This window comes from Hemitrygon akajei, chromosome 25 (assembly GCF_048418815.1).
Source record: "Hemitrygon akajei chromosome 25, sHemAka1.3, whole genome shotgun sequence".
Taxonomy (NCBI): Eukaryota; Metazoa; Chordata; class Chondrichthyes; order Myliobatiformes; family Dasyatidae; genus Hemitrygon; species Hemitrygon akajei.
The window spans coordinates 55,688,260-55,715,969 of NC_133148.1; positions in this window are offsets into that span (position 1 = coordinate 55,688,260).

Below are 27,710 nucleotides of genomic sequence, written 5' to 3' on the forward strand. Positions count from 1 at the left end.
AAATCTACATCCATTCAAACCAGGAGATTATTTGTCTATTTACTAGCTGGAACGGTCCAATCAATTGCTCCAAACGGCAGTCAAGGTACGAGGCAAAGCCAAGTGGACCAATAGAACAAAGTGTAGGCTGCATCAGCCCTCTGCTCCGTTGTCCGGTATTTTACTGGACAAGAAGGATAACTGAAAGAAAATAAATTGGCTAACGATACATTGGCTTATTTGCCTCCTTGACTTTGCCTCTGGACTTAGTTGTGCTTGAAATAATTATTTAGGCTTTACTGCTGAAGTAGTGGCCACTCAAACTGGGCCCTGCAAAAGAGGGTGGTCTCAGAAAGGAGGACACTGTGCCGTTGGAGGGCAGGAATATTTCATCAATATTCCTGATGAATCTGAAAATATAGTCGACCTGACAGATCATATACGGAAAAGTGCAAAACCAGGAGAATAATTCAAATGTACAACTCAAATCCATATGTTCCCTGGACTTAACACTGATACTTACTTCCTGGAAATTAATAAGAAGAAATGTTTAATGAAGAGACACGTAACTCAGGCGCCTACCTATTTACGACCTCTGATATTTATGATTGATCTTGAAATCAAAAAAGAGAAGACTGTAGAGGAAAATATTGTAATTAAATATTTCGATAGGCGAGGAGATAATATGAACTTTTTTTCAGAATGGAAATGAGTTTTCACCTTGATTTGTTACAGATTTAGCCTGTATTTTTAGCAGAGAGAAGTCTTAAAATGAACATTTGCTGTTGCTTATCTTATCAAAATTAGACTTAAGGATAGAAGACTAGCTGTTAATACAAAGTTGTACACATGATTGTATTTTGCTTTAATCTTTCGGCTGTTGATCTGGTTATAGCTTATCACAAGGTGAATGGAAACGATCTAGCTTATCCGCAATTCATTTGTCCTCCACTAAAACATCTCAAACATCGTTTTCCAGTGGTCTAATATACACTGTCGGCTCTCCTTTATGTTTTATCTATCTGAGGAAACTGACGGTATTCTCTTGATTATTATTGGCAATATTACTGTGGTGTTTCAAATTTGCCTTGTAATTATGTCAACGCTGTCTTCTCGTTTTCTGTTTAAAAACCTATTAAATTAAATTCTCATTATTGTTCACTCGATAATATGTCCTCACGTTGCCTTCCTCGTTGGCTTTGACTTCTCCTGTTAGTCACGGTTGTGTCATTTTTCCTTTAGAATACTTCTTCATCTTTGTCATGTATATGTCTTGCGTCTTCCGAATTATATCCAGAACTGTTAGTCATTGCCGTCCTGCTGTTGATATTGCTCGTTTCTTTTCCAATCAGATCTCGGCAACTTCACTCTCTCATGTCCCTGTAATTCATTTTATTCCACTGTAGTATGTATTGACATATCAGACTTCAGTTTTTCGTTACCAATTTTGAGGGTGGATTCGGACATGTTATGATTACATATCCCAATGGGTTCTTTTACCTTGAGCTCGCTAATCAATTCTTGATCTTTGCAGAAAATAAATTCAGAATTTTTTGATCCCCTAGTGGGCTCAACGACGAGCTGCACTAAAATCCCATCCTAAATGCCACCTTGTACGCGCCTAAATCCTTTCCCCCTCCAGTAATCCAGTGCATACCTAATGGAATGCGTCGGATTTAGCTCTGTGATCCTGTTTGCTCAGTCGAAAGAGGTATTGGGTAGTTAAATTGTAAAATGTTCCGTGATCAGATTATGGATAAAAAGGGTTTGTCAACGGTTGATGGGAGGCGTCTCTTAAGGGCAAAGTGCATACTGCGTACTGCATCTCTAAGTAAATCTAACATCAAAATAACAACAGTTCCATCACTACATACTGTTTTGAAGTCCTATAACAACTAAGACAATCGGTTTTCCTAACACTTTCGACATTCTAGTGCTTTCATGTGCTTCTGTCACTTGAAGTCCATTACAGCAGACTCATTCACGTATTACGCTGTGTAATTGTCAATAATTACTGGCATGATCATTCTTAAACACCATATATAACTAATTTCCTCTTTCAATTTACAACACAATGAGACTTTTCATCCATAAATCTATTAATCTATATCTTAGTGTCGAGAATAAATATCGAGAATATGATCTGAAGATTCCTTTACGGTAAGAGCCTTGGTTGTGGAAACAGTTCAACGATGTGGCAAGTGAAGTTTTACCATTGCATCAAATACTTGATGGCTGAAGAGTAGTAATCCGGTTGTGTGAGTCCTGAGCTTCCGATGTCTTCTTCGCGATGCCAGCAGGGAGAAACAAAATGTTAGGATGACCGATGTTGGTTTTCGGCGCGAGCGTTTCATGTAGTTATGCTCAGTGGTAAGGAGGGTTTTACCCATGATGGACTGGACCACATCCTAAACTGTTGGTAGGATTTTCTGTTGAAGGACATTGAAGTCTCCATACCATACTGAGATACTGCCAGTCCGGGTTTTTTCCAAGACACATCCATGGACGTATGTAAAACATTAAGGTACCATAATGAATCTACCAGAATTTCTAAGTGGAGGCGCTACCTGATTTCCTTGTAATTGTACTTACGTGCTGGGCCCAGGAAAGGTCCTCAGAAATATTAACAACTTTGAATTTAAAGTTGCTTACCCTCTCTAAATCTGATTTTTCGAAGGGGACTTGCTAAATGACCTCTGGTTTCCTTCTGCTGAACACCACAATCAGTTCCTTGGTCTTGCTGGAATGGCATAATAGTTATTGTTATCACACCACTCAGCCAGGCTTTTCCTCCCCTTCATATATGCTGAGTCGTCAGCAGCTTCAATTACACCCACGATAGCGGTATAATCTGCAAACGGGTAAATTGCATTGAGTTCTGTATAGCCACACAGTCATAAATTTAAACTGAGTCTATCAGGAGATTGGGCAAGCAGGAGATTGGGGCAACTACGCTGCTGGGAGTTCTGGAGTTGTTGTCAATCCGAACTGATAGGTATCTGCTGGTAAGGACATCCAGGATCCAATGGCACAAGTAGAAATTGAGGTCACTTATTGATCAGGTTTGAGTTGTTGATGATCCTGAATGGTGGACAGTTTTCGATAAAGATAATACTGATGGATGCATCTTTGATGTTAAGATATTTCAGTGTTGAGTGAAAATCCAACGAGATGACATCTACTGTGGACCGCCTACCACTGAAGGCAAACTAGAGCCAATGTAATTCGCTTCTCAGGCACGAAATGATATGCTTGATTACCAACCGTTTAAAATACTTCATCACTGTGATTGTAGATTCTGCTGGTCGGTAGTCGGTGATGCTGATCAGCACGGTCTTATTGCAACTGAGGACTGTTAGAATCAGGTGGGTAACACATACCACAAAGGGCAGAAATATTGCCTTTGACAACAAGTTATCAAAGGTCCGTTTACGATATTAGCTAAAGGTAATAACGCTACTAGCGCTTCATTAGTGATGGGGCCTGAGTGGTATCTGGCAGCTTAGTCGTTTAATGACCTGGGACAAGATGTTGCTACCCATCCTAACAGTTTTTGTCCTAATGCTACCATACATCTTCCTTGATGGTAGGGGTCAATGAGATTGCTGTATGGATGTGAGGGAGTATTGACAATGCTAATGCCCGGGCTATGCAAAAATCATTATAGATCTCTGCGAGTGGTGGAAGAGAGACACAAACGATCCTCTCAGAAGTCCTGGGAATGCCTTAGGGACACTTGTCAGAAAGCAAGGGTCAGATATGAAGATAATAACATTTCTGTACCCATTTTTCCTCAAAATTCGTCATCAAGTACTTATCTAGTTTTACCAACATAGGGCTGTGCCCCAAGTCTCATCGTGGTGGATCCCCACAAAATCCTGAACCAGAAACGGCGCGCGTTTACATGATTCCTTTTCAGACGCTGAATTCTATTTATGCTTTTACCGGTTTTTGCCATCCTTCAGACAAGTCACAAAAAGTTCTGCTCCGGCCAGGTTCATACTGTCGTACTGTATTGACGTGTGTTCTGTCACATACAGTAATCCCATTTGCGGAATGACTCTCTGTCGAATAACTGAGTGTTGCTTCAATTTTTCTCCATGCGGTGTTTGTGCCCAGGCGTCAATAATCATCCCAAATTCCATTGCTGCACATTTATCTGGACTAAACTTCATTCTACATTTACTGCCCGTTTAGACTTAAAGAAATTTCTAGACTATCAACAACGCTGCCAATATGAAAAGGGAATAAAAAACTCTATTAATGTGCGTTAGAGATCGACATTATTATTGAGATGTCATTGCCATTGCCTCCCATTTTCTATTTACCTTTAATTATCCGTGAAGTGAGGGCCTCCGACACTTAGCCTTGACATGGATTGCATGATTTAGCTGTCTAGATACGCAAGACTGGGCAGAACAATTTGTCGAGCTAGTTGCAGAATGTAGCAAGTGTCCTTTCTCCATGCATCTGATGAACCCAAAGGAACGGATGAGACCTATACAGTTCGATACCAGGAGAGCCGCAGGAGCTGTCAGTGAGCAAATAAATCAATGTAGGTCTTCCTGACTCCAGTTCTACCATTGTTTCCCCGGAGTTTACTTTTGAAACCTTCCCCATGAATCGGTATTGTCGCAAGACAGCGAAGCCTTGTGATCAAAGTTTCCCTTTTTCTATATGTCCTGCCAACCACAGCTGCCGGCCCACGTCTGCCCGAAGCAACTAGATTTTAGGTCCAGTAACCGTCTTTCCCGTTATCCTGTCAGTACAGTCGGCATCGCTGGGCTTAGCAGCTAAACCACGCGTGAAGGCCATGAGGCGAACTTGTTTATCAAAGGCTATTTAAGGCAATAGCCGCTGGGAGCATTTATTAGGTAGTGGGAGTTTGTCCCAATTAACAACCTAATGGAACAAATTATCCGGGTATAAAAACCTAATATAGCCAATTATCTCTGGAAAACGAGTTTTACTACAAGCACTGTAAAGAAACGACATAATGCTCTCTGTCACAAAGCGCCAATGACATGAAGAATACTGGGAAGTCTCCTGACAACAGCAATTTAATATGCCTGGATCAATCCGTCTCTGTGCAGGTGTGAACTGTAGACAACAGATTTAGACAAATGCAGATTTGCAAAATTGTTACATTGCACCTTTCCCTCATTTTATTTTACGTGTCTGGAGATAAACAGATTTTCGAAAATGATCAATGGTTACAAATATGTCGCCTTTACTGATTCTCAGCTTTGTTCTTTCAGCCTGTTTTCACAGAGCGATATTTACTGTATGACTGCCATCATACTACTGGCATGTGGGACGGCGATGGAAATATGCGAGCAAATTGCAGTGATTGTCCTAAGAACTTTGGCTTTCTGCAGTTTGGCCATTGACTGGGGTAGACTACTATAATCAAATCAGCTTTGTTCCTTGCAAAAATGTTGCGTAAGTACATGAAAATAATAGGCTACAGCAACTGTTGAAGCAGTGCTACAATTCTATCTCATATTACAGAATGTGCTTTCAAGGTTCAATTGGTATTACACAAATGGAATGTGTAGAACCAAGCTATCTAGCAACATATCTGATCTGTTTCATTCCGCTCTCTGTCTCTGTAATTCCTTCATTAAAAAAAATTCTTAAAATACAATGGCACATAAACATGCAACAAAATCACGCAGAAGCGAATCTGATGTTTTATAACATGCCTATATGATGGAAATGATGCGAATGGGATGACAGGATTTTAGTGGAAGAAAGTGCAGACAAGACATAGAGAGCTTGCGGTTGCCAAATGTTAACGCCCGTTGTCCGTGCTATGCAGCCCCAGCAATATCCTTGGGCCGATGTTGTTGTTTAATGGATCCGTTATGGATTGGATGCAACTCTACGTTGATTGAGCGATCAGTTCTCAGCTTAAGGCTTGACTACGGAATCTTCAAAGTTCCGCTTAGTTGCCACAATTACATTCTTCATTCACTTCTGTTGTTGGAATATTGACTGAGATTCCCTATCCATTTACTTTTCCCCATATTACTTCCCAGCAGAATAATACATAGCAATTTCTAGATTTCCCATATCTGCTGAAAAGGCATTTAACTTAAACGCTACCATAACTTGTTCATTTACCATGGGTGAAATCCCGTAACCGAGCTCAAAACAGATTCAGCAAAGAGTTCAATGGCTGTGTCCATACAGTAGTAATTACAGAAGCAAGGAGCTGAGGATGCACCGCAACATTAACTCCCTCATCATTTCTGCGGACGCAGGAAAGAAAACTTAACCTGGTTTGCAATTACTAGCTGCGGATGTGTATTCCTGTAGATTCCTCCTGTCATTCTTAATAGAGCAACGCTTTCGTCCTCATCTTATTGTTTTTGTTTACATATTTATATCGAACCGGTGAGCAGAGGTAACACTTCGCTCGTTTATTGACAGTTTTCATTTTTTTTGCTTCTTCTGGTATTGGTTATATCTGCACAGCTTCTATTTTCTCCTCCCTGAAGAGACTCTCATTCGTTCGAACTAAACATATAGTTACGACTATTAATCTAAATTATTCATATGCTATGATATTTTTAACAGTAGAGGTATCTTGACTGTTTCCCGCCCTAACTGGCTCTTGACAAAATCTGACGCTATTGCCACACGCTAACAGATAAATTTCATGCACAACCACCAGTGTGACGTAATTCTGACTTTCAAGGAACGCAAGGTTCCCTTCAGCATTCGGTAAAACAATCCGCTGTTAGAAAAAATGCACTCCTGTCAGGCGGTAACATATAAGAAGCGTTTGGCAGCTCTCTGTCTTTGCTAACTGGGATTCAGATGAATTATTGGAATCCCATTGAATTCCACGGAAGGATGAAAGGACTACATAGAGTGGATGTGGGGAGGATGTTACCACTGGTGATGGTATCCAGAACTGAAGGACGTACCCTCAAAATTGAGAGCCGTACTTTTAGTTCAGAGGTAAGCCGGATTTTTTTTCCACTTTAGGCAGTGAAATTCTCTGCCACAAAACGGAATGGAGGCCAAATTCGTGCGTATATTAAAGGTGGAGTTGTTTCCTGATCGGTCAGGGCATCAAAGAATATGACGAGACGGCAGAGTTATGGGGTTGAGAGCGAACCAGTATTAGCCGTGATGGAATGGGGGAGCTGATCTTGTTGGTTGAACGGCCTCATTCTCCTTCTATGTCTTATGGACAAATGACTTTATGCTCTAAACTTCGCTTTACTTCTCAAATTAACCATAGACACGGGAAACTGTGTCCCAGCACCCGCTGTCTTGAAAACTTTTCAGTAAGAAGGGATAAGAACCAAAAGTGCGTGGTCGGAATTGCAGCTCTGAAAGTAAAGTAGTACGAAATCCATTATCTTCAATTAATAATCGCACAGTGCACTTCAATCCGCTTCAAGTACTTCGTTTTTTTTTATTATTAAGTGCAATAGTGAAATATAGCAAGATCAGAAATGCTGTTCAAGTCAAGTAGTTCCCAGAGAGAACGTCGAAAGTCCAATCAAATGATTATCTGCTGCTATGCGATAGAGCACAAATCAAAAATCATATGTGCAATTAAGAAACATAAAAAAATAGTAAAAATACTGGAGTCATGATGATCATAATGAAGCCTGCTGGAGAGGGTCATTTATACACATGCTGTCCTCCCTAATTCAAACAGCTTGAAGGATAAGGTTGCAGGGTAACAAAACTGTTGCTGTGAGAGTGTGTCTATGGCATAAACCCCTGCAGTAATTTGAAGGAAAGTAACATTAAATGTAGTTTTCTGAAAATGTGATTAATTTACAAGCGACCAAAGGCGAAAGGTAGAGCGGATGCGGAAAGGGTGTACCCTAAGGTGGGGGTATCAAGAACTCGATGGCACGGCCGGAACATTGAGGGACGACCCTTAGAATATATGTACGGAGGATTATTTTAACCGGAGAGTATTAAATATGTGGAATGCTGTGTCACAGACTGCGGTGATCGCCAACCCAGTCCTTATATTTGAGACGAAATTTGATCTTTTTCTGATCGGTCCGGGCACTAAATGTTATGGCGAGGAGATAGGTGTATGGCGTTGAGAGGAATCCAGGATAAGTCCGGATTGAGTGCGGGAGAAGACCTTGTGGGCAGAATAACCTAATTCTTCTCCTATGTTTTATGGTTTTCTGAACCATTGAAGGTGAAGAGCAAAATTAGGTCACACACAAAGTTACTAGTTAAGAACGTGAACGCTGTGAAAACTGAATACACATGAACCTCAAACGTTTTGACTGCCGATGGATCGTCTCGGACAAAATTACGAGATTGCTTTCAGAAGTGGGAATACATAATCTGCAGCTTCACATCTGATTGGACTCATGGTAAACTTGTATATAAATGGAATAGACTCCCAGATTTATTCCATCAAATCTTCACTGAAGCTGGATACTCGAATTTTCCGTTCATTCAACCAGCTGCTGGCATTGGTTTTGTCTAAGATCTTTATCGAATGGGAGTGTTCCAAAATCAACAGTGTGTACTTAAACAGAAAAGTGTAGATGAATACAAGTCATAGGTCTTCACCTCGACTGAAATTTATGCATAATCATGTAACTGCCTTTCATCACTGTAAGATTCGCTGCGCACTGTTACCCAGAAGAGACACTCAGCCGTAGGCCCGTGATTATTAGTGGTGTATTAGTCAGGTGTTATGCGTTGCTGAGAAACAAGTGTTTAAAAAATATCTCCTGTCTACTCTAAACCTCCGTTATATTTAAGGTTAAAACTCAAACTGCACGCCTCCAAGTTGCTGATACGATTGCAGGTTATAGTTTTCTCTCACTCTCATAGTTGAGTTTTGGATACAGTTGATAGTGTCTGTTTCTTATTTTGTCCACAGGATTGAGTGAAGAGGAGGAGTTAGAGTATCTGAACGATAACGACCTTAAAAGGTAAAGGCGGCTAAAATCAGAACATATATCAGGAGAAAGAAAATGAATTTCGTAAGTATAGACATCACCGGATATTCCATTAAAAATAAAAAAAAAAACAAGAAGACACTCATGGACTAAATCATCATCAATTCGGTTTCAACTGGATTATCTGGTTAGTAGCGGATTCGGTTAAATTTACTGAGAGTCATAAAATCCTTAACATGTAATGAAGCAGTGTCTAATGAATCCTCCGTCGAGGGGCACACGCAATCTACCCACCTGCTGAGACAAGCAATGGCAGGGTAACTATGGTGTCATCTATTTTTCAATTAACACATTACTGTTGAGTAGGAGAAGAGCTAGAAGAGCAAACTTGAGCCGCAGGCGAGGCGCCTTTTTGTCACAACTAAACCGATTGGGGATCATGACAAAACACGGGAAATGAACGGAACTCTCTTTCTTTTTCTCTCTCTCTCTCTCTCTCTCTCTCTCTCTCTCTCTCTCTCTCTCTCTCTCTCTCTCTCTCTCTCTCTCTCTCTCTCTCTCTCTCTCTCTCTCTCTCTCTCTCTCTCTCTCTCTCTCTCTCCCTCCCTCCCTCTCTCTCTCTCTCTCTCTCTCTCTCTCTCTCTCTCTCTCTCTCTCTCTCAACTGCATGGGGAGATATTGGCGTCGATAGCTTAGTGTTATAGGAACGTTTACTTTTTTGGGGGGTGAAAGTTAATGTTCGCTGAACTTCATTTTTATTCGACGACATTTCCTGTACCTGTGGTGATCTTCTAACCTTTGAACAGTAGTTATTTTCTGGCACCTGCAGACAGGTTGCATCGGTGGGACAAAAATTGTGACGTTTATTCAAGTGAATCTTGGAAGGATGAAGGCCGCCAATGTCAATCGTTCAACCCCGATATGAGCAGGTTTCTGCGTTGTTTCCCGAGATAGACAGTGACATGACAGAACAATGGACAAGGATAATCAAGACTGTGCTTTGCTGATATAACTTTTACAACGTCTTGAAAACTACGATAAAAAGCGAACCGCAGACAAACTAATTTGTTCTTAAACTTAACATCGTAAGCTCCTTTACTTACAATATACATTGCCTTTTTCATACTTCTAACAAAGCAGTCTTTATGACTTAGATTCTTCAGCATTTGTAGAGCGATATTTCTTCCTACGTCACGAAGGTGTTAACTCCAGATTATAGGATGGACGATATTTGAAAGGCACTGCATCTATCGTGGCAACGTTTCCAATTCACCAGCAGTGTCGTTTTATTTTAGAAATCTTTTGCAACGATCTCTATTCTAAGGTGCAGATTAGATTGGAAAGTTTCGATGCCGGTCCTATTACACTTGCTGTCTTCCCCGATCATTATATTCTGTTGAACGAACTTGATAATGATAGTTTTTCATTGCATTGCATCTGTTACTACTGTATGCTTCCTCCTTCATTTATTATAATAAATGTAGTATAAATGGTTTACATAATTCATTCCAGGTGCGATTTGAAAGAGTTCCATTACTCAGTTTTACAATGAAAACCATATAATTGAAAAAAATAAAGAAATCAATGTAATCGAATAAAATGTAAAATTCGTTTGACACCACCAGTTTTGAAACTTGGAATATTTCATAGTGACATTTGTTCAAAAATCGGACCCGATTTTTCTTTTTTCACACAGGGCAAACAATGCCAAATTTAATAGGCCATATAATGTAACAGTTGCCAGTATTCAGACGATCTGGAGGACAAAGGCAGCACCATCTATTCTTATCGGTTACAATTAACTTTGCTCAACAATGTTGCAGTCTATATAAAAACGTTGCAAAACCAATAACCAACGTGGAAGAGAAGCAAAGTCAACAGAGTATCAAAAATGTTCGACGGAATCCTCAGCAGCATATTTCCCCAAGGAACAGGCGAAAAAAAAGCTTTCTGTTGACAACGAAAATAATTCTGTCGCTGTTTCTCTATATCCATCTGTTTCTTGGATACTGTTTGGATACAAACAAAGAAGCAAACAAACAAACAGATAAATAAATAAATAAACAAACAAACAAACAAACAAACAAACAAATAAATAAATAAATAAATTGATTAATTAATAAGTAAGTAGGTAAGTAAGTAAGTAAGTAATAAATAAATAAATAAAGGTAGGGGTAAGATGAGGACGAAGGGCACTAATGGTAGTTAGACAAATCAATGATCACCTCATCAGGCTGGAGGCTACCCACACGGATTATCAGGTGTTGTTCCTCCAAACTGAGTGTGGCCTCATCTTGACAGTAGAGGAGGCCATAGATAAACATATCAGTAATGGAATGGGACGTCGAATTAAAATGTGTGGCCAGTGGGAGATCCTGCTTTCTCTGGCGTACAGGGCATTGGTGCACCCATACGTAAGAGCTAAGTTTCCGGTGGGGACTAAATCTGGGCGAGTAATCCTAGAATGAACACAAGTCCTTCTTTAAGTTGCTACAACCCAATGGACACCCGTTGCACCACATCAAATACTGGATAACACAAATAGCGATACTAATAGGGCTATTTGTTTCAGTATAGGAGTACTACTTTGGCAATATATGCTTAAAATCAGATAGTAGGTAAAACATATTGAAATAGTTTTACTGTGTGACAATCGCGAGACAACCTGCAGATGTTGGAAATCGGAGTAACATACACAAAGTGCCGGAGGAACTCTGCAGGCCAGAGACAGGACTCAGGAGTGCTGCTGAAGTGGTTCAGCCGGAAATGGCGACTGCACTTTTTTTTCCTCATAATTGCTGCCTAGCCTGCTATATTAGATTCATTGAAAATGTTTGGCATATTCCAGGTCCTCAACATTGTACAGACCATGTAACTTGCTCTAAAGGATGCCGCATAGCACTCATTTTTTTTCTCTCTCTAAGATCCATGTATTCATCCAACTGTCTCTTACAAGACCCTATTGTATCCGCTACTAACACTTTCGCTGGAAGTGAAGTCCACTCACCCATCACTCACAGTGTGAAAAGCTCTTCTGTCTCTGAGCCATGTGCTAAGTGTTTTAAAGCCTATGTATTTTATGACAGATAGGAAAGGGGGAGGCGGGCTGTGAGAACGTTACGATACTAGCTGTCCTTGATTAATCCTGCCTGCTGTTCCGATGTTGCGAGAACTGTAGACTGAATCCATGAAAGGGAAGCTCATTCTTGTGTTTCTGCCGGGCTTGGATACTGTAGTTGCTATACAAAAGAATAATTCATCCAGATAGAATGTTTCGATGATTAGAGATTAACAGGCATCAATGTGTACATGCCAAATTTTCCTTATCCTCCTTAGGTCGTAGGGGCACTGCTTCCTTTTCATATCACGGCGTCAGCAAATTTCAACACCATTAGGCCAGACGTGAAACCTACATCCAGGAACTTGAAACGCTCAATCCTGTCAATCGTCACGACAGTTGGAATAATCATGAATATATACAAAATTGTCTAACAATATTCATGAAGCCACTGACCGGCTACATTGTTGTGTTAAAATTGAGGGAGAGGCTTTTACAATGACAACATATACTCAGTCTCTCAATCTCATTTATGTATTCGGACTCCTTGTTACTTGAGCTGTGGCCTGCTACGCATGGGCCATATGCAAATTGTTGGATAAGACAGAGCAGGGTACTGCCATGTAATCGTGGATCTACGGTGATTAAAACGGGAGGGGTGATCTGAAGACGTATCTTTCTGGCGGACTAATCCTGAAGAACTCGTTCCTGGTTTTCCGATCGCCATCTGGCGGTCAGAAAATTAATTATCAAACTGAAAAAGAAAATTCTGAAATCCATGTCCAAGAGTTTGTGGTTAGTTTCGCTGCAATCATTGGATTGAATGCGGAGCTGTTCTCAATAAACTATCGTCTAAAGCATGTGGATTTTTTTTCTTTTATTTTGCATGCTCCAGAGATGTTTCTAGGACCAGAGTGATGGCCCACGCCAAGTATCTGTTTCAGAGTTAGGTAGGTTTATAGTCGCCCAGAATAAATTTGATGAGGATCTTTTCTGTGGTCAGTAACACCCATTTAATTTAAATGGGAAATTTCTGAACTAGTGCAGTCGTGGTAACGATATATCATTTCTTCATTTAACGTTTTTGAATTTTCCGTGTTTTTAATCCAGGAAACATCTCTTGAAGTGCAATTGTCCCGTGGATTGTTCTGATTAGGAGAAGAATCACATCTCAAATTTCTGATGATTCCATCCTCCGTTTATGTAGTCGGTGTTCCTCTGTATCTGCTCACCGTGCAGGCGTGATTTGGAGCTAGAAACGCTTTAAATTCCACTGCCGAGCTCTCACCGCTGTCACTCTCGAAATTCAGTAATTAACTTCTGCCTTCACTTTTGAATTATTCGCTTGTCACGCTGCTGTTATTTTACGGATCAGGGATAGTGCAGGTCTTAACAGAGCAGCCGAACTTTGAAATTTATTTTAGTTCTTTTACTTGGAAGTACAAACCAAGATAGAACATTCAAGGTAAATGGTAGGGCACTGAGGAGAGCGACCAGTGAATACAGATTCAAAATTCCCCAAAAGTGGCGTCGCAGATAAAAAGGCTCATAATGGGAGCGTTTGGTACATTTGCCTTTATAAATCAAAGTACTGAGTATGAGAGTTGGAAAGTTATGGTGAGGTTGTATAAGGCTTTGATGAGGCAACCTTTGGAGTATTGTGTGCAGTTTTGTTCACGAAGTTACAAGAAGGATATTAAGACTGTTGAAAGAGTACAGAGTAGGTTTACAAAGATGTTGCCGGGACTTGAGAAATTGAGTTACAGAGAAAGGTTGAACAGCTTAGGACCTTATTCCGTGGAGCGTAGAAGAATGAGGGGATATTTGAGAGAGGTATATGAATTATGATGGTTATAGATAGAGTGAATGCAAGCTGGCGTTTTCCACTGAGGCTAGGGGAGAGGGGAAAAAAAAGCGGACATGTGTTAAACGTGAAGGGGGAAAAGTTTAAAGGGAAAAATAGGGGATGCTTCTTCACTCAGAGTGTGGTGGGAGTGTGAAGTCAGCTGCCAGATGAAGTAGTAAATGCCGGCTGACTTTTAACATTTAAGAAAAATTTGGACAGGTTTTTTGGATGAGAGGATTACGGAGGGATATGTTCCATGTGCAGGTCAATGGAACTAGGCAAAAAAAAAATGGTTCGACACAGCCAAGGAGGGCCAAAAAAGTCTGTTTTTATGCTGTAATGTTCTCTGGTTCTATGGTTCTCTTTTGCATCGTGAAGCAGGCGCTGATCGGAAGTTCATCTGGTTTCCGTTTCATCTGCTTTAGGGCTGTAAATTTTCTACCTAGCGATACGGCACCAGGATCTGCGATGCCATATGAACAGACACGAATAGCATTATAAAGGCAGTTTTTGCGCGAGGATGCATCTGTTTTTATTCACCGTGTTGCTCAGGGCGCAATAATATACCGCAGTGTCTTTAACCTTGAGACCCCAGATAGTTAAGCTGGAGCGTGAAGTATCTGTCTGAAGATCTGCAGAGAAACGTTTTTGCAACAATTCTCCTCTCATTTCCTGTGAGTTCCAAGAACGTTTCCACACAATAAACTTCAGTTTGTCCTGTGCGGATTGTCTGTACCAATACAAATCATAGTCAAGGCTTGTGGTACTGTAGACACAGTTTAATGTCATCATTTCACCAGATCGTTTTTTCTGTAAATCCTGGTTTTGATTTACAGAAGCGGCGGATGTCTGATCTGTGAAGATAGTTCAGGGTAAACAGAAAAGCATAACGTTCATTAGACGATGCTAGCGAACAACTATTGAGGTTTTTATCTATTTACCATAACACCTGATATATATAACCATGTTGAAGAACCTTGTGCAGCACGTAACAAATTGTGCGGGAAAGACAACAGCTCACTTTAATAATTGCAGATCCTTTTAATCTTGCAGGGTCTCTTGAACTGCCTTTGTGATCGTACGTTTCTATGAAATAAGTCGAGGCAGCGACCTCTCCAAAATACCTGATTTTTTGGATTCAGGGTATCGAAGCCAATGTATGGCAGATCTATTTTTAGTTTATTGACATAAATAGTTTGTTGACTGACATTCCGGCCCTTCGAGGCACGCTACCCAGCAATCCCTAATTTATCCTTGCCAGATCTCAGGAATATATATTCAACGACCAGTTAACCTTCTAACCAGTATTTGGGGAGAAAGCGGGATGCCTGGATAAAACGCACACTGCCACTGTGAGAACGTAGCAACTCCTTACGGCAGCGGAGTGAATTGTGCCCTTGTCGGCTGCACTGTAAAGTGTTGTGCGAAGCATTACATTGCCGTGGCAACCTAACTAAACTGGTGTATGTAGGTGTTGCAGGCTACGTATGCTGCCGATGTTAACTGCACTATCCTTTAACGGAAGATACGGCTCGTCAGCAGTGTTGGGCTGCTTATGAAAAAAATAATGAAACTCAGATTTTAAACATCGACTGCTGTGCTGCTATATCGACTCACGTGGAATGTTCCCCAGGAAAGTCGGACGGAAAATGGGCAACTCGAGTTTTAAGACAGTTTTATGCTGAGTTAAGCGCTGATTACCACCTTCTGCGACGCCACTTAAATAAAATATAACCGTCTCTGCTGTTCCTCTGGATTGATCATCAGCCTGAAGAGACGGAGTCACCTCCAAGGACAACACGGTGCTCCCGATAACGTGCCACCTTGACTCGCGGAGCGACTTCGACTGAGAGGATGCAACATCCATGTGTGACCCTGACAAAGGGTGAACTGCGTACAGATGTGGAGAACTCACAACAAGGAAAAGTCCTTTCAAAAACAAGGCTACGGCCTTCCTGGTCTCGCTTCTGAGTTGCTACCGTAAAACCCGTTTAAGGACAGCAATCGTACAATAATCCGAGATTTAACAAGAAATAAGAATTTTTACAGATATGCACCGAACTAAAGTGAAAGATGTTTATTTAATTTATCCTCTGAAGGTGTTAAGATACTCACGAAGCCAACATGCACAAAAGATGAATATGAGGAGAATGTCCATCGTTCTTTCGGTGGTTTAAGTTGCGGGAGTCTGAAGGCTGGTAATTCCGTTTCTTAAATGTTTCGCTGATGCGACATTTGAAGCGTGATTATGTTCCGTCGCAACTATCTTCCGGATTCTCGCAATATTTGGCACGGGCCCTAAATATTACTGCTGTTCTGTGTCCAAGTTGCGAGATACAATAGGGAACGACAGTTCAGTTCTATGCCTTTCTATTGGCTCATCGGACTCAATAATAAAGCCCCTCCTATAGCGATATAAGATAATTGTCGTCTGTGGATGGAAGCAGCAACTGGAGGCTGGGAATCATTTATTCGTCAATGCTAACACTACCATTTGCTCCACTTCGAGGAGAGGGACATTAGAGGCTGTTCTTTCTTTTATGTTTTAATAGAAGTGGATTGTAGCGGAATCACTTTTTAGATACTACTTAAAGGACTGGAGACCACCATAAGATTTCTTCCGAAGACGAACTCCACCGTGCCAGTTCCTCTCTCCAACTGCAAGGGGTCTGAGAATGAGACAGTAGAAGGAATGAGAGAAAACGTATATATCAGAGGAAAAATGTTGTCCTATATCACTCTTGGGAAAAAAATCCCATCCTAAGACAAGGAACAGCAAGGATTTGCAATTAATAAGTGTTTACACGAGTAAATGAAACACAAGCGCATTTTAATGGAAGAGCGGGTGTGATGATATCATTGACATTTATTTTATATTCCGGATATTATTTTAAATCGTTGACTCGTTCTGTCTAACAACAGGACTTCTAACAACACACGTGTCGATTATTCATGACATTTTGTTTAGTGCACAATTTTGAAAATAATCTGCTTCCAATTGAGTGTCGGTAGAATGTCTGAAATGCAAACTTAGCCCCATTAGATTCGACGTGATTCCCAAGTATAACATTTAAATGAGTCGTTTATTACCGGATCTTGGGCACATCGCTGTGTTCGAACTGGTACCGTCATTAAAGTTTTGTGGATGTCACTTAATATCATAAATACAATTGGAATCATAAAAAATCTTTGACAAGAAACCTAGAAGACAGAAAACACCTAACGATTGTTTCCCTCACCTCATGGTCGGGACGTCGAAGTATTGCAAACTGAGGAGAACAGCTTGACGGTAGATGGTCATCGATGAGGACCGTGGCTTGTCCATTCTTCTGCAGTGTGCTCGCGATAGGGCAAATCAGGGTCCATTCCAAATCGACTGAGTGCATTCAATGGAATCTTCATTGATACTGTTGTGTTGACACATGTGGCAACTGAATCAGACGGCAATTATAGTAGAACTGTTGGTGCAGCTACTGATGAGGACTCAAATCAAAACAACAACAAAAGTTTGTCTGCATAAAATCTTCAGCCTTACTATCATCGGATAATTTACCAATAACTCCCCCAATCCCACACACACCTTTGCCCCTCTCCTTACCTTTTCGTTGCCTATTCCCGCCTCCTTTAGATGTTTCTTTTCCTCTTTTTTTGATTTAATGGGATTCTGGCCTCTATAACAGACTTCTCCAGCCCTGTATCACTTTCAGAAAACACCTTCCAAGCTCATTATCCCTGTGTTTATCGGTTTCTGTTATCACCTTATGTTTTTTTTTCCTCCACGTTCTCTCGCCTTTTAACTCTACACCTCATTTTTCTTTTCTTTTTCTCCAGTTCTGCGGTAGGTTCTTGGCCCATAACGTCGACTATACTATTTTCCATGGATGCTGCCTGAACTGCTATGTTCACCTAGCATTTTCTGTGTGGTGCTTGGATTCCAGCTTCTGCAATTTTTCTATTGTTTGTGCTTTGATTAAAACAAGGTTAATTTATTTTTGAGTGAAGCACGCTTAAATCCTCACGAGACATTCTTCAAACCCCTGTAAAACTCGCAGAGGATTTCCATCTTATATTTCAAAATTGAACCATTATCTGGAAATGTGAAACCCCATGAAAGAATTACAATGGCAGCGCTTCTGGAGCACCACCCAGTTTCAAACCCAAAGTATTAAGCAAGTTTTTAACTCAGGGAATAAACTATGTCAAAAAATATGATAAAGACATTTCCAAAACGCAGACACATGTCCTATAAACTAGCAAGGTACAACAAAAATGCATAAAAATAAGTTGTCTGATCCGTAAATTAAAGCTGGAGGACGTATTCTAGTTTTCCTTGTTTCTTAATATCGTATAACCCATTTCTAATATGCCTGAACTGTTCCTTATTTAGATAACATTTTAAACTGCTTGACTGACTTCATAAGCACGTGATATTTCACCAAGTATATATTTTATTAACATAACCTGCTTAAAATATACTTTGGAGACATTGATCTACCAATAATGTTTGAGACAATACAACATTCTGACTATAAATACATTAGTCGTTGATACGTTGAATGATATGATCTATTTGTTCTTCGAGCATCCTTGAAGTAATCCTGTTCGAAACAACCGAAATTATGCAGCCCGTTCTGTTAAGTTTTATTTCTGAGCTATAACACAGCAGGAGCAGTGACTCTTTGCATTCAGCTTGTCTTAAAAATAGATAACCTATCTGTATTTGTTCTCTAAACACTGCGTTTTTAACCTTAAGTCGATTTCCATTCAAAATTAAAGGTCTGGAGTCCGGGTTTCATTTATAACCTGAAGTTAACGAAAGTGATATAGCTGAAGTTGACTTGCAACTGTATGACTTTTCGAAGTAATAAAGCTCAGGAAACATGATATAAATGTGAACAGATAACAGTTTAAAGTTGATCATTCCTGCCACGACTTCTCTTGGGAACAGACCTTCGCACCTGTAATAGTTACTAGAAAAAGTTCCTTCGTCCTCTTCAATCAGATACTGTAAAACAATCACTGGGCATTTCTCAATGTAGGGGTTCCCTTTGTGTCCTTCTGTTTCTTAAACTGAGCCGCGTATATTTCCTAAATGCTGTCATTATTATTTTTGATAAAGACGAATCAAAGATGCCTCATTGTGCATATTATGAGTTCATTTTATTCCACGTTTGAATCGTCGTCTACATGCACAGCTCTTGCCATATACCTGATTCAAGTTTAAATCACTGTATCTGCCGTCTTTCGTTCATTAGTACACGTGACAAAGTCTCTCAGTAGGCTGAAGATAGTCCAGCACTTTCACAGGGATGTTTCAGATTACTTTTGATGCGCTGTATGAATTTAGTGCAAAGAAATGCAAACCAGTTAGTAATCGTGAATTGCTCTCTTCTTTTATCTAAAGTAATCCCTCGTTTTAATTATATAGAATATACACATCTGGTACATGATTTCACAAGATAGCTTGGTATGTATTTCTCTATAAATGAATCATTTACAAAAGTAAGTGAGAAGACAGTTCTTCTGTTTAGTATTCGGTCTATACCTTTAATTTTAAGCTCCCAGAAAACTATGTCACAACGTAAGACTGGATTTTTCCCCCCGTCTCATGGGAACTGAACACCCCATTGATATATTGTAATTTAACATTATTATTCCAAAAATCTCATTTGCATAAACCGTTTCTTATTTTCCTGATTCAGAATTAATTCTGCACATAATTGCTATGGTTTCCCACCGATTTTGTTAGGGATTACACAGAACTGAGAAGCTTAGTGTTTCACAAGACTCTTGTATCGAATCGTTGGCTATATTACAAGTTGTCTCGTTACGGATCTAAAAGGAATAACAGTATTAGTGGGTTTAGAGGCACCACTTGTTGCATATCACATAGGCAATGATGCACCTGCTTGGCGTCGAATGGCCAGTTGAGAATATTCTGGAAGACGAGAAACCTTTCAATAAGCAGGTGCGGACGAAGGATTCTAAATAGAACTTTCTATTGTTGACTGAAGCAGGACCACGACGGACAGCTCCTCTAGAGACAGATCTGCTGACAAATTGGGGAGAGAATTATTACATCAGGAGTTAATGGTAAACACGATGATTGTTACAGAAACGAAAGGAAAGTTGATTCGGGTTACAAATTGAATGTGATTGTCGCAGACTTCTAGCTTTTGATCAGAGCTATGGAGAAGTATTGATTGAGGACAGCAGGGTTTTTGAGATACCCAGCTCAAGGAAATGGTTAGACGTCCCCTCCGATTAATGATAATCTTAATGCTACTTGGTCCTCTGTTGTCACTTTTTATCATAGGGAGCGTTCAGGAGCGAGATATGACAACTAATAGAGTGCTGTCCCAGAAACATCCTGACACTCGACGTCAGTAAAACGAAAGAGCTGATTGTGGACGTTAGGAAGGGTAGGTACGAAGGTACACATACTAAACATCACAGAACGACCAGAAGTGGAGAGAATAAGCAGTTTGAAGTTCCTGGGTGTCAAGATATCTGAGGACCTAATCACGCCGCAACAAAAATATGCGGCTATAAAGAAGGCGACATATCGACTATACTTCATTAGGAGTTTGAAGGGAATTGATATGACAACAAATACGCTCGATGAATTAACAAACTGCATCACTGACTTGGTATGGGGCGAGTACTGCACACGACCGAAAGAAGCTGTGAAGGCTGTAAACTTTGTTCGCTCCATCTTTGCTACGTGCTTAAAAAGAGCCCAGGAAATCTTCAAAAAGCGGTGACACCGAGAGGCAGCGTCCATTATTAAAGTGCTCCAGAACCCAGTGCATGCCTTTTCATTACTGTTACCATTAGGTGGGAAGTGTAAAAACCTGAAGGCTCACACTCAGCGATTCAGACACAGCTTCTTCCCCTCTCCCATCTGAATCGTAAATAGATATTAAACTCAGAATATTATCTAAATGTTTCATATATTGATTTATTTTGCATGATTATTAATAGTCAATATATGTATCAGTTAATTACTTATCCATCTATCTATTTATCCAGTTATTTGTCTACTTATTTATTTCGTGATTGTTTATTTGTTTGTTTTCATTAATTCATTCATTTATTCGTTTGTTTGTTTTCTGTTTATATATTTCTTCTTTTTATGTACTGCATTAAACTGCTGCTGCTAACATAGAACATAGAACATAGACTAGTACAGCACATTACAGGTCCTTCGGCCCACACAGTTGTGCCGACCGTTAAAGCCTGCCCCCCATATAACCCCCACCTTAAATTCCTTCATATACCTGTCTAGCAGTCTCTTAAAATTCTCTAGTGTATCTGCCTCCACCACTGACTCAGGCATTGCATGACAAATTTCACGACAAATTGCCGGTGATAATAAACCTAATTCTAATTCTGATTCATACATTGTGAACAACATTACTTCCTTTTAACCTCTTGCTCATTCGCTTACTGACGTCTCATCAATTAAAGTTCATCAATGCCCTCCATGTGTCATAGAAACCTTACGATAAATTATAAGAAAGTTAAACTTTCAGGTGGAAGACTGTTCTTGTGACGTGAAAATGAAGCGCAACTAAATAACATACATTTTCAGAGATAGTGGTTGGGAAATGTACTGGAAAAAAGGACTTTACACTTTCACGGAGAGTTAAGGTAAATAAAATAGTATACAACAATCTCCTCTCTTACCTGTTTGGGGTTTTCTGCAATTATTAAAAGCACTCCAACTGGAAGGTGCGAAAGAAAACGCATATTCCATCAGAACAGATAATTGGAGATCGTGCAAGTCTTAAAGTTTGCTCTGACTTGCTTTCTCCATCTATCTCTGAATCAGACAGGTGCGTTGTATGTAACACTTGAACAGTTACTTTCTTTCCCAGTGCCACATTCTACTCAAGCAGGATTATCACGGGTCACAAGTTTCTATTTGCTCCTGACTGTAAATGAAATCCTTTTTGGTTTCCTGTGTCTGAATACCAGCAGCAGCAAACGGAACCGTGATAGCTTTCATCTTCAGATCGATTGTACTCTATTTCTCAGCCAGCCGTTTGAAAGTGATAGATTCAATCGGAATAAGGCGTCATTTAATTTGAGAATACATTTACATGTATTTGCCTCCTGAGTAATTGCGTGTGAACACCTACAGAACTATATATTTTTGGAATTATTGTACAGTTGTGATAGTGGTTCCATGGTGATTTCTGCCGTACCATCAGAACCAGGGACACTGTTACTGTCTCAATCGTGACAGAAGGATCGTAAATCGTGACGTTTTAACGTTGGTGGATTGAGGAAAGAGTGTCTTTATTCTCAGTGCATGTACTGCCTTTATATTCCGAGAGAGCCGAGTCTCCATTCTGAGTTTCTCTAGTCTGCATTTAGTTTTTTCCGGTGTCCATTCGAATTTACAAGGTACCCATGTTCCCAGCTTTGTGGTCTGTGACTCTGGTCTGCATAATAAATGTGCGTTTCATTCAAACTTATCAACCGTCATGCAAGACATCGTGTAAATTCTGGAATAGTCCTACTCCAAAAGTTGATCCTTAGCTGAAGTTTGCAAATGCTTAATAAAAGTAACACTATGAAGAGTATTTTTAACCTCTTGATTAAAGTCATGGTACAATCTGGGAGAATTGAACATTCATGTCGCAAATTAAATAGATCTACAGAGAGTCATCCAGCTTAGCGATGAAAGAACCCATTCTATACTGCCTTGATCTGTAAAATTGAGAGTATATCCGAATTGCCTGTGGAAATATTCGTGAAAATAAAATATTGCGAGCAAGATTTGAAAATGTTTCTTCTCTCAGTTTCAAGTTCCATGCTTACAAATTTTCCCAACAACTTTCTCTACGTTCCTAAGGTTTTTATTTTTTTCCCCCGATTGCTTCTAAGACTTACTCAACGTGTTTAGGATTTTTCAATGTTTTCCCCATCTCGAGGGCTGCCAAGCTTTTCTCTCGCCCCTGGTCGATATTTCTTGACCTCAGTCTCTTGGCGTTCACAGGTCCCTCAGGATTCCCTGGTTTCCCAGTCTGGTAGGGTTCCCAAGCCTCTCAGTCTCTGCATCCCCGAGTGTCCATGCCTCTAGAACTCCCGATGCATATCTCTCAGGTTTCCCAGGTCTCTCCAGTCGTACCTGAATCTCTAGTTTTCTGGTATTACTAGACCATCAGGTGCCAGCTAGAAGGAACGTTGTGGGGGGTGGGTGGGTGTTGTGCTGTAGATCAGGCCTGAGCAAGGCATCCGAGAGCATTGGAATCTGAGAATTTTAGTGCACTTGAATTGGTTAATGTTACTTAACGACAGTTATTATAGGTTTGAGTGGTTAGAGTTCTTTTTTTTTACCCGTTCGATTCAGACTGGGTATTGAGCAATGAGGAAGGGTTAGCTAGCAATCTTGTCGTGCGAGGCCTCTTAGGTAAGAGTGACCACAAGATGGTGGAATTCTTCATTAAGATGGAGAGTGACATAGTTAATTCAGAAACAAAGGTTCTGAACTTAAAGCAGGGTAACTTTGAAGGTATGAGACGTGAATTAGTTAAGATAGACTGGCAAATGATACTTAAAGGGTTGACGGTGGATATGCAATGGCAAGCATTTAAAGGTCGCATGGATGAACTAAAACAATTGTTCATCCCAGTTTGGCAAAAGAATAAACCAGGGAAGGTAGTGTACACTTGGCGTACAAGGGAAATTAGGGATAGTATCAATTTGCAAAGAAGAAACATACAAATTAGCCAGAAAAAGCGACAAACTTGAGGACTAGGAGCAACTCAGAGTCCAGCGGAGCAGGGCAAAGGGCTTAATTAGGAAAGGGGAAAAAAGATAATGAGAGAAAGCTGGCAGGGAACATAAAACTGACAGAAAAACTTTTATAGATATGTGAAAAGAAAAAGATTGGTTAAGACAAATGTAGGTCCCTTACTGTCAGAAACAGGTGAATTGATCATGGGGAACAAGGACATGGCAGACCAACTGAATAACAACTTTGGTTCTGTCTTCAGTAAGGAGGACATAAATAATCTTCCAGAAATAGTTGGGGACTGAGGATCTACTAAGATGGAGGAACTGAGGGAAATACATGTTAGTAGGGAAGTGTTGTTAGGTAAATTGCAGGGCTTAAAGGCGGATAAATCTCCAGAGCCAGGTGGTCTGCATCCCAGAGTGCTTACGGAAGTAGCCCAAAAAATAGTGGATGCATGATTGATAATTTTACAAAACTCTTTAGATTCTGGATTAGTTCCTGAGGATTGTAGGATGGCTAATGTAACCCCACTTTTTTTAAAAAAGGAGGGAGAGAGAAACCGGGGAATTATTGACCGGTTGGTCTGAAATCGGTGGTGGAGAAAATGTTAGATTCGGTTAACAAAGATGTGATAACAGCGCATTTGGAAAGCGGTGAAATCATCGGACAAAGTCAGCATGGATTTGTGAAAGGAAAATCATGTCTGACGAACGTTATAGAATTTTTTCAGGATGTAGCTAGTAGAGTGGATAGGGGAGAAACAGTGGATGTGGTATATTTAAATTTTCAAAAGGCTTTTGACAAGGTCCCACAGAGGACATTAGTCTGCAAACTTAAAGCACACGGTATCGAAGGTATGGTATTGACGTGGATAGAGGATTTATTGGCAGACAGGAAGCAAACTGTGGGAGTAAACGTGACCTTTTCAGAATGGCAGACGGTGACTAGTGGGGTACCGCAAGGCTCAGTGTTGGGACCACAGTTGCTTACAATATATATTAATTATTTAGACGAGCGAATTAAATGCAGCATATCCAAGTTTGCGGATGATACGAAGCTGGCCGGCAATGTTAGCTGTGAGGAGGATGCTAAGAGGATGCAGGGTGTCTTTGATAGGTTAGGTGAGTGGGCAAATTCATGGCAGATGCAATCGAATGTGCGTAAATGTGAGGTTATCCACTTCGGTGGCAAGAACAGGAAAACAGATTATTATCTGAATGGTGCCTGATTAGGAAAAGGGGAGGTGCAACGAGAACTGGGTGTCATTGTACACCAGTCATTGAAAGTGGGCATGCAGGTACAGCAGGCGGTGAAAAAGGCGAATGATATGTTAGCATTCATAGCAAGAGGATTCGTGCACAGGAGCAGGGAGTTTCTACTGCAGCGGTACAAGGCCTCGGTGAGACCACACCTGGAGAATTGTGTGCAGTTTCGGTCCCCTAATCTGAGGAAAGACATTCTTGCCATAGAGGGAGTACAAAGAAAGTTCACAAAATTGCTTCCTGGGATGGCAGTACTTTCATATAAAGAAATACTGGATCGACTAACTTATCCTCGCTTGAATTTAGAAGATTGAGCGGGGAATTTATTGAAACGTATAAAATTCTAAAGGGATTAGACAGGCTAGATGCAGGAAGATTGTTCCAGATGTTGGGGAAGTCCAGAACGAGGGGTCACATTTTAAGGATAAAGGGTCCTTTTTTGGACCGAGATGAGGAGAAACTTCTTCACACAGAGAGCGGAGAATCTGTGGAACTCAGTGCCACAGGAAACAATTCAGGTCAGTTCATTGGCTATATTTAAGAGGGAGTTAGATATGGCCATTGTGGCTAAAGGGATCATTTGGTATGGAGAGAAGGCAGGTACAGGGTTCTGAGTTGGATGATCAGCCATGATCATACTGAATAGTTGTGCAGGCTCGAAGGGCTGAATGGCCTACTCCTGCTCCTATTTTCTATGCTTTTATGTTTCTACGATTCACTCTTGTTAAAGCGGTTTCCTGGCGCTAAATGTTTAAGTTTGTTAAGATTATTTTTGACAGGCTCAGGCTTTCTGTGTTCTGTTTATTGTTGATGTGATGCTCGATTAGCTCAAACCAGAGGGTCCACATTCTGAGAATGAATGTCTCACGTTATCACTTGTCCCAACTAACTCCGTAAAAGAGATTGCTTCTGTCTCTTCATGGAAGTCTCTGGGTCCGATATTGGCAGTGCATATCATGGAAATTATTACCAGCATTACTGAAGGGCATCTTGTCAGGTCCCTCATCCGGGACTTCCAGCGGTTGCAGGTTTTTGGCGCCTCAGAGGCTGAGGCTAGAGTGTGGACCCGGTCACAACCATCGATTCGGCAGTGCAGCCGATACGGCAGCTACGCTTGTGAATATGCACGTGTCAGATAATTATTATTTAATTGTGATTGTATTTAACCCAATTCCGTCGTAATGTTTGTCGCGATTTCGACACAGCAATGCTTTGCTGTCTGTTTGTTTTCCGCCTTTCCTGAGAAATTGGGCTGTCCAGTTAACGGGCTCTGAAGACTAGCATCTGTGTACTATCGACCTGCTTCAGTGTCTCCTACTCCTCACTTGGGCCATATCCGAACCAGGTGAGAAGATATTACCAACAGGTGCAGGATAATGAGTTAGACCATTTGGTCAATTGTCTCTCCATTTACAACGGATCTCTCTTCGTTAAAACCATTCTTCGACTTGTCCCAATAGTGTCCAAAACCCTTACTTATATGGAATAGAACTATGAATTTATTCCTGCACTGCACATACTAAGTGTCTCTCAAATTTATATGAATCTAATTCCACAGTTATACCAGTGTACACCAGCGGAAACTCATCCACATATCAATTCTAATGAATTGACCATTTAACTTAAGGATGTGACTCTTATCTTGGACTCTGAACCACATGGGAACATAGATAGATAGATAGATAGATAGATACTTTATTCATCCCCATGGGGAAATTCAACCTTTTTTCCAATGTCCCATACACTTGTTGTAGCAAAAACTAATTACATACAATACTTAACTCAGTAAAAATATGATATGCATCTAAATCACTAACTCAAAAAGCATTAATAATAGCTTTAAAAAAAGTTCTTAACTCCTGGCGGTTGAATTGTAAAGCCTAATGGCATTGGGGAGTATTGACCTCTTCATCCTGTCTGAGGAGCATTGCATCGATAGTAACCTGTCGCTGAAACTGCTTCTCTGTCTCTTTATGGTGCTATGTAGAGGATGTTCAGGGTTTTCCATAATTGACCGTAGCCTACTCAGCGCCCTTCGCTCAGCTACCGATGTTAAACTCTCCAGTACTTTGCCCACGACAGAGCCCGCCTTCCTTACCAGCTTATTAAGACGTGAGGCGTCCCTCTTCTTCCTCAAATCTACCTGATTCAGCCCTTTGCAAAACCGTCTATCAGCTCTGAAGCAACAAGGTGGTGAAAGGAACGTTAACTCACATTCTCAGGTTTAACAATCGACAATAGGTGCAGAAGTAGACAATTCGGCCCTTCGAGCCTGCACCGCCGTTCTGAGATAATGGCTGATCATCTACTATCAATACCCAGTTCCTGCCTTGTCCCCATATCCCTTGATTCCCCTATCCATAAGATACCTATCTAGCTCCTTCTTGAAAGCATACTGTTACGTACCCGTGACACGTGACAGTGGTACCCTTGTCACGTGACTGGGGTTGAAGTTATACTGGACATGAGGTAATGGTGGAGTGATGTCATTTTCCCGCCAGTAGAGGTCATGTGACAGGTTTTTTCTACAGGGTATAAAAGGAAGACCCACCCTGTCAGGTGGGGCAGTTCGTGGCTGGATTTGCCAAGATGACTTCATGTTACTGTGTGATTTAATGTGATGACGCAGTTTAGTTAAAAATGAAGTTTTATATAATGCCTAAAGTTTAAAAGGTCAGAGCCAACGGTTTCTTTGCTAATGGAGAGTGAAGTTTGGAAGACAAATCGAGAAGAATCGATTTTCGATGGATTGACTTCGACCTTGTGTGATCCTCATTCGGAAGGATTTCGTTTACTATTCTCATGATAGTCTCCGCTGGAAAAACGGGAGATTGAGAATATTGTGGAAGGAAGGTCAGTCACTTTAAGTTGTTATATTTAATAAGATTCGACGTGGGAGTTCGACGCTGGGAAT